The sequence below is a fragment of the Diorhabda carinulata genome, chromosome X (genome assembly GCF_026250575.1).
Source record: "Diorhabda carinulata isolate Delta chromosome X, icDioCari1.1, whole genome shotgun sequence".
Taxonomy (NCBI): Eukaryota; Metazoa; Arthropoda; class Insecta; order Coleoptera; family Chrysomelidae; genus Diorhabda; species Diorhabda carinulata.
Genome location: NC_079472.1, coordinates 37,749,733 through 37,758,712, shown reverse-complemented (window position 1 = coordinate 37,758,712; position 8,980 = coordinate 37,749,733). Strand labels below are relative to the sequence as shown.

At 31.6% G+C, this 8,980-nt stretch overlaps 1 protein-coding gene across 5 annotated transcripts in view; it reads left to right on the top strand.

Annotated features, from left to right (window-relative positions):
• The first annotated feature begins 676 nt into the window (after positions 1–676).
• The window catches only part of LOC130901025 (ATP-binding cassette sub-family C member 4-like), a 41,703-nt gene continuing 33,399 nt past the window's right edge, over positions 677–8,980 (top strand). Inside the window, exons 1-2 of one of the 5 annotated variants that reach the window (XM_057812080.1) lie at positions 677–818; positions 998–1,181. The gene's annotated coding sequence lies outside the window, so the exon portion shown is untranslated. Of the gene's footprint in view, positions 1,186–8,980 lie in introns of all 5 variants that reach the window. The other 4 variants (XM_057812079.1, XM_057812078.1, XM_057812077.1 and 1 more) reach the window with 4 other exon arrangements.

Genomic DNA, 8,980 nt, shown 5'->3' with positions numbered 1-8,980 from the left:
ACTCCAATGGGTTTCGGGATACATTGGGAAAATGAAATACCAGAAAGATTTGCTTAAGTAGGGGCAGATGAACTTTTCATAGGACCTGAACCCTTTCTGTTTCTGTTTTTGGAACAATGTACAGGAGCTGAACAAGGCAAAATACTCCTGGTAATAGTAACAGGAGCCTTATCAGGGCATTGCAGCCTCAATGGACATCTGAAGATGCTAGAAGATAAAGATTCTTGGCAGCTAGAGCCATTCCACATCCTGATCTTTCTTAAATGATTCCGATTAATAGATAGGCTGTAAACTCTGAGTATTATCGGCAAGAAAAGGAGATACAATAGATCCTTTATCACAACATTCATACAATAATGTTTCTCAACTTATTTACAATAATTGTACGTTTCATATTATTACGAAATATTTTTATCGGTCGATTCATTATATAATTGCAACGAACATTACTCTAGCAAACGATAATAATCGATTATTTTTTTAATTGTAACTCGACGTAATCTATAAAATTTTTCGTACCTTACATTGAAAAAATCTTTATCACAACTTTCTCTTACATATCTACAATATAAATATGAACCAAAATAACCGATTAAAAATTTATTTATAGTAACCTATGAGATAATCAGAGCCGATAAGTTATCCCCAATGATTAACAGCAGATGACTTACTATTTCATTATATGTGTTGTTGATATTTTCATTCAGTTTCGATTGTTTTTTCCGATCGATTTCAATCACATCAAAAATTTAGTTAAGTGCGCCTATGAGCTCTCTAATTAAGAAACATACATATTTGTCTAATATAACAAACAACAGGTGATGTACTTCTTAGAATTTACGTGTTAACGTTGCATTTAGTTTTAATAGTTTTCTTTCGTCTGTCTTCACATTATTGAAGTAATTGCTTTTTTATTATTTTTCTCAAAATGCTAATAACGCGCCTATGAGTTGTTAATTTACGCATTTGTAATAATGCTGAGCATTTTACATTTTAGTACTGCACATATCTATGTAAATCGCTGTGACTAATCCTACTATCAGTAAGAGATATGAAATTACTATATTTCTTTAGAATACGGCAATTGTGCGTATAGACTGGGTCAAATGTTATCCTCTTTGAAACGAGTGAATTACGTGGATAATTAAAATAGTGCTTTGTGAAACCAGCGGTACTTATATGTAGGTATACTTTCATATTAAATACTTCGTTGTTTACATAAAGTCTAAACGGTTATTACTTTAATTGAACGTTTTGAAAGTCTAATAAGGGTTAACTAACTTTGCATAACCTAATTTATATTCAGAGGAATGCACCGACAACGGTTCTGTCTAGTTCAGGTAATAATGATCGGTCGCGGCATGAAAAATGGCAACATTGTGAAAATCACCGATATTCATTGAATATTTTTTCCGCGCACGTCGTTTATTGCCAATGACGTCTCGAAGTAATTCACCGAAACATTTCTCATTTAAATTTGTTAGCTGTCTTTAGCACGGTATATATTATAGTTAAAGATAAAAAATTAATGTGTTCCGAGCATTGTATATACTAAATTGCTTTTCGGAAAGTACAACTCGAGTTTAGGTAGATCACCTAACAGCTGATTGCGGATCCTAACCTAGAAAGAGATTTCGGTCACAGTTTCCGAGCATTCAGCGAAACATCGCTCAATTTGCGGGTGTAATTTCAAATTTAAAACATGATCTACAAAAACTTATGCTGAAATTCAGAAATGTATAAAAACCGCATACCTCTATAACCACTGGTCCACCAGTGTGGAAAGGATCATATGATGAGTAAAACCGAATAAAATCGGTTGCCGAACAACATAGTTTCCAAAAAGTCATATAAAAAACCTATGGCGGGGTTTTTCTATTTGTTACACTATATTATAAATGTGGTCTTTTCAGAAAGTTTTAAAGGAAAAATTATTATTATCGGCATTAGTCTTTAGAAAAAGGTGAGCTGGAATCGGAAAGGAAATGAGAATATGTTTCTTTGATGATAAATTATGATAAACAGAGGTTAGTTGATTTGTTTGAGGTAGGAGCAGTAGGAAGTCAAGCAAAGGTTGTACGAATACCATGGATTTTGGAAATTTTTCATATTATATCTGTCTCACCTTCCATAATAGGAAAGAATATCTTGTGAGTAGGAAGGAATACAAGTATCTTTTGTATGGGAAATGTAACCAAATTGTTGTAGCTTGATTGGAACGGAGATGACAGTGCTAATTTTTTGAAAAGTTCCATTAAAAAATTGGTAATAATGAAAAATTCATGAAGTCTTTCCTTTGGTATGTGGAAGATACTTTGAAATATGAAGTAATATATAAGTATTTTACGTAGAAGTAACCAAGCATTGTTTAATGAAGGAAATACAATTTGGGGCAATATGGTGTTTAGTGCCTAAAACAGACATATGAGGAAGAAATATCAAATTGATTAATTGGCGAGTGATATTAACATTAAGGTTGCTCAGCTGAGAATGATTTCAGTACGATGTTTTGCTACGAGTTAGATGGACCATGTAGTAACAATAGGTCATAATGAAAGATTACACTATTATATATCAGTTTATTTGACATCCCTCCCAAACAAATAATCTTTTGACTTTGTTTCGTAACCCGAGGAAATAATTTTAACATTTGATGCGAATATTTTCTCTTTAAAATTAAATTTTTCTAGAAATAGTAGATATGGTACGTCCATTTTTTAAATAATAAATGTCGTACTAGATTTTAGGCAATAGTAATTTTTTATAACTTCCTTCCTCTTAATTTCCTCAAAACGGCAAGTTTTGAAGAAATTACTTCGAAAACAATCAAAAATTTCCAATTCATTACCTTTACCAATTACCTTAATTTCTGCAAATTTTGTTGATATTTTAAAATGTCATTTTAGTCAGTGTTTGCTTGCGATATTATCGGAACAGATAATTCAAGACCTCAATTTACGGTAGGCAAACAATTTCCATATTACTTGTTTAAACATCGAGTTCACATTTCAATTAATCAGGTGTACTTTCGTCATTATAATAATATTAGGATCACCAAGGAAAATCTATATCATATTTTGACAATAGAACAGAGCCAGTGGAATATTATTCCAATACGTTTCAAGTGTTTCAATGAAATTTTCAAATATACCTACATAATTTTTGATTCTACATAGTGGTTAACCGAATCGAAATTTTCTTACGGCAAATTAAATTCGGACTTCAAAAGGCTAATAAAATTGAGTTCAAATGAGCAAACTACGTACAGAAAATTATGAACTTGTTTTAGAATACCTATGCGTGAGAGTGTAAAGGTCAGAAGCGAAGTTTAGAGATATTAAGCCATTATTCCACAAGCCCATCAATATTCAATTATTTTTGTTATGATATTCATAATACAATGATTCCATACTGATACGTCTTAATCATTCAAAAGCAACTATTTCCACCATGCAACTAATGATTTTCTCAACGCTTCAACCCTGTCATCTAATGAAAATGTTAATTCCATAGAAAAAGCGACGTAACTGCTTTGTGATCCCTCTCGAATAAAACCAATAACATTCATTTGCATTTGATAATTCTTTATTTATACCTCTAGTATTTCATTTATTAAAGGTAGAAGGAAGGAGAAAAATCTTTGTATATGAAGAAGACTCCATCGTAATATTAAATAAGGGTGGCACACATTAGCATTAGGGAAAATTTCAGAGGAATCTACAATTTCTCATTCATTCCATACGCTTTGTCTACAGCAGCGCTATTCTGGAAGGTTTCTGAACTGTTAATTATAGTATCCAGCTAGACATTTCCTCATATAAGATACTCCTCCTTCTCTCTACTCGCCATTATTCCATTTGATTTCAACTCAAAATAATAATTTTTAAATTATTAAAATGCCTAGTGTAGCGACAGTTAAATTGATATAAAGTTTATGGAATGACAACGTGGTAAAAAGACATAATCTTTTAATTGTATATTAGAAAGAACCCTACAACTGATCAGGTAAATATACCAAATTGCAAATGTCTTGTGTATAGAAAAATACTGTACAAAATGCACTGTTTACACCGCCAATACACCAACACTCACGATTACACTAACGTGCGTTTCGATAACCAAGTGATCGTCTTCATTGACAGAAGATAACCAGTTTATCTTCAGTCAGGGGTTATCGAAACTCGCGTTAGACAGTGAAGTTGTAAGTGTTGGTGGAGTGTTGGTGTGAACAATATGAATATCACCATGAATAGTTCCGGAAAATTCAACTCGGTGAAAAAATTTGTGCTATTATAATAATCACTGCATAATATACTATATATCTATACTATAGCCCACAATCATAAATATAAATATGTGAACTATATAATGTGGCATTTACTATTTTTGTTCACTACGTATTATGAATAGTCTTGGACAGTTTTTTACAATCACTGATTTTATTAGGTAGGCTCCCTCTCCGATGCAACGAGTTATGATGGAATTTTATTTTACTGGTGGTTAAAAATTGCTTGTGACATTTGAAAATGTTCGGAAGCCTATCGATATACCCACAAATAAGTCTGCTGACTCCTAATTGTAGTAGTAGTCCAAGAGCTGGCTGCAAAAAACCTGGCATATCGAGTTACCGGATGAAATATTTCTGAATGATACTACTCACTGTAACTAATGAAAAAATCATTTAGTGCCAGGGCAAATATTGTGCACAGCATTGCTGTGCCTATCGAGTAACCGCTTGAAACTGATTTTAAAATTTAGTTTCAAGTGACTAAAAATTAATTATGAACAAGTGCCTTATTAAATCTGGTTTTAATCCCATGGCACTACACTTTTTTAATTTTTTTTTTGTTTCTTTACCGTATCTATCGAGTAACCGCTACAAATTATAATAAAATTAAACTTTAAACATCTCTTATTAAGAAAATACATAAATACATTAGTTCCACCTCTATTCTAGTGACAAATGTCTGGCAATATACTTTATATTCCTTCAAGCCCTATACTATTAGTATTCATATATTATCAAGGTTAGTCCAGGAGTATTTTGGAGTAAAAAGAGAAAGACTCATGTACATTTTTCATAGACTTAATGTCTCTTTCTTCTAGTCTTATGGTAATATTAGCTACAGCAATGAGCGTCGCCCAGCCCTCCTGTTTAAGTGTCTTTCTTAGGTATGCTGTGAGCAGATAATTTTTGGGGCCTTTTTAAAAGTACGTTACCACGCTTCATCCATGCTACCGAGAGAGAAATTTAACATTAGAAAAAGATATTAATATTATTATTAAGATAAGATATTAAGATAAATGATGCTGGATATCATCCTTAGTGTTATGGAAAATTCGTGATATTGAAAGGAAAATATAAAGGAAAATACGAGATGATACTACAGAATATTTTATGAAAAATATAAAAAGATTTGATTCAACTCAACTTCCATCATGATGGAAATCACTGAAACAAAAAATTCTACGAACCATTTATGTAACTTCAATGTGGCAAATAGCTACAGAAGCTAACTGCATCAATTTGTCACCAGAACAATGCAGATGGACAATTAATGACAATAAAATTGAGCCGCTTTGGTTAGAAGGTGATCCGACACCTCTGTTGAAGACATTGTTATGGTAGAACTTGATGAAGTAGAGCTTGATGAAATTGATAATTGACGATGATTATTATGATAATGATGATTGCAACAAAAATAATGATAGTGATCATGACGATAATAACGATGATAATCATTACGAAAATAGAGGTGACCATGATTATAATCATGATAAAAGTGACGGAGACTTTGACTTAGTGTCGATTAGTGTCGATAATCATGACGATAGTGATGATAATGATCATGATAACATTTAATAATAATTCCATATATATATATATATATATATATATATATATATATATATATATATATGTTTTAATGTATATTTTTACATATTTAAGTTTTTCATTAATTTTATAGTAAAATATATGAGAAAAGTTTCATTGTATTTTATATTTATACTTCATAAAATATTCGTAGGAATAAAAAAATCACTTGAAAATTACTATAATTGTTACTAATCAGATGTTTATTTATGGATTTCCCAATGTTTCTGTTAAAGGTTGTATGAGCAGTATAGGGCTTCAAGGGATATAAAGTATCGTACCAGGCATTTGTCACTAAAAAAGAAGTGGCGTTAATATATTTTCTTAATAAGAAATGTTTAAGTTTTAATTTGATTATAATTTGAAGCGGTTACTCGATAGGTACGGTATCGCAAAAAAAAGGTAAAAAAGTATTGTGCCATGGAGATTAGCACCAGATTTAACGAAATTTTAAACTCAGTTTCAAGCGGTTACTCGATAGGTACAGTTTATGTCCAAAAATGTACCGTAGAAAAAATATAGCTATGTTGGGCACCATATTTGCACTGGCACTAAATGATTTTTTTAATAGTTACAGTGAATAGTACCATTAAAAACTACTTCATCCGGTAACTCGATAGGCCAGGTTTTTTGCAGCCAGCTCTTGGACTATAGTACGTCCAAAATTTATCTCAATCATATCTTTCGGTTTAGAAATTCTATTATGATAGACAATGTTATGGTATTTTTTGTGTGGTGTGTTGAAACCACGATAGAAGTGAACTTTTTTTTTGGATTTTAGGCATGAAAATTGTAGGAAAATTATTCGATTTACTATATTAAAATCGAGTTTTTAATCTTAACTGAGATAACTGAGGGAATAATTGAGAAACGTGAATGTTAATTGAAATCAATAGTATACAAGATATTTCAATTAATCCAATCATTTCTAAGATAAAAGCTTATCAAATACTGTGCCCAATATTTAGTCAAATTATAGAATCATGTTTAAGTTTAAAAATTATTCTATCAATAAATTCATGAGTTTACGAATACTTCTGCATTAGGAACTTAAATCCTCCACTCATACTTATGTTATTTTCGCACGTGGGTTAATTAAAACTGTCGCCCGATATTACTTGCTTTAATGAATATGCCGTGGCAGCGTTATTTACGATAACGATGGTGTGCTCCAAGGTAACGCTGGAGCACACACTTTTTGCAATCGGGTTCAAACAAAGGTTAAATAAAAGGAGACATTTTGCGATAGAATGTGACACCATCAAAACTGTTTGCGACGCACCAAAAATGTGTCTCAAATCAATAGTTGAATCAGTGCTCCAAGGTAATTCTGGAGCATACACTTTTTACGACCGGGCTCTAACAAAGGTTAAATAAAATGAGATATTTTGCGATAGAATAAGACACCACCAAAACAGTTTGCGACGCACATGAAATGTGTAAAATCAATAGTTAGATGTGTGCTTCAAGCTAACACTGGAGGACACATTTTTGCGATCGGGTTCAAACAAAGGTTAAATGCAAGGAAATATTTTACGATAGAATGCGATTCGTCGCAAACTCTTTTGATGGTGTAGTAGAAGTAGACAGTGAATTCAAAGTTAAAGCATTATCTAAGTCATTTCAACCAACAACAAATAGATTGAAATATTTTCTAAAATTAGAATATTGTTATTGTCATGCCCCGACTACGGTAGGCCAATTTAATCAATTTTTATGATGATTTTTGAGAAGAATCTAATCACTATTGAATAGAATATTTTTAAAATGTCCTTTTTGATCGAAGCTTTTCATCCGAGGTATAACCCTGTATGGTCTCAAATATTCCCTCCGTAACTGACCCTGAGGTAAACCAGTTAGAAGTCCAGGCTACGACCCAGAAGACATTGGCGGTTTCTTATATTTGTTCCGAGGAATGATTTTTTTGCAATTTTTATTCTTGTTATTTATCCTCATAATATATATCTTACTTGAGTATTTAGGTTTTACATAATTCAACAATTTATATTGACACATTTTCGATTATCTGATCTGACAAACATGAAATTATAAAATTTTTGAATCCAAAAGTATATATAATTTGCAACAGAATTATGCAATCATGACTATGAACTATTTTTTTATCTGATCAAATATGAAAATACTTAAGATAACGTATCCCGTAACGTCATTTCCGCCAGACGACATAAGTATACCCCAAAAATGGTATGTTCAAATATCACAAGCGATAATAATCGACTATTAAACAACTACCAGATATTTACTTGTGATAACAATTTATTATTAAAAGAATTGACTTAAATCGTAACGTGAATTATTTGCCGACATGATACACTCACACACACACATATCACAAAGAGGCAAATTCATTCAATAGTTTATGTCGAGTCACGTGTTTTAAACCGTCGGCCATATTAACGTGGTGGACAAAGATTTTATTTCATTCAAGAATTGATTGTTTCGAGAACTTTCTTATTAAAATGAATAACTGTGGCGAAAACAATGGAAATAAAACACCACTACTAATAATAATTTTATTGTAAATAGCGCAATATTTGTCCCTCAAGACAATATGTCGTATGGTTGTGACGCCATCCCATAATGACCTATAATGAAGGCCATCAACTATCGTATAAATGCAGTAGAACTTGGATTTACTAACGATATATTAAAATAGAAAGGATGATATCATACAACTAATCTCTTCAAGTTTCCAAACAACAGTTAACAAGATCCGGATAACTCTACGAATCATGATCGTGTTAACCTGATCATAGTTTCCGAGAAGCGCCAATACTCCAATATTTATAACCCAACTCAATATAAATCAGAAAATTCTGCAAAATAAAAATTTAATGTGCTATACAACAACAATTTTCACATTGATACATTGATTAAAAATTAGTAACTACCGATATTTATTCATATTTTCAATTGCCCACTTTTTTAACTCTGTTATTATCTCTAAATGATGTACTCTTCTATATTTTTTTTAAGTAGATGTAACTTCCAAGTAACGGATTCCCCCAGGAAAGCTGATGGGTATGAGGGACGCTCGTAGTCTAAATTGCTATCTTCCTTCATCTCCGTTTAATCAGGAACTAT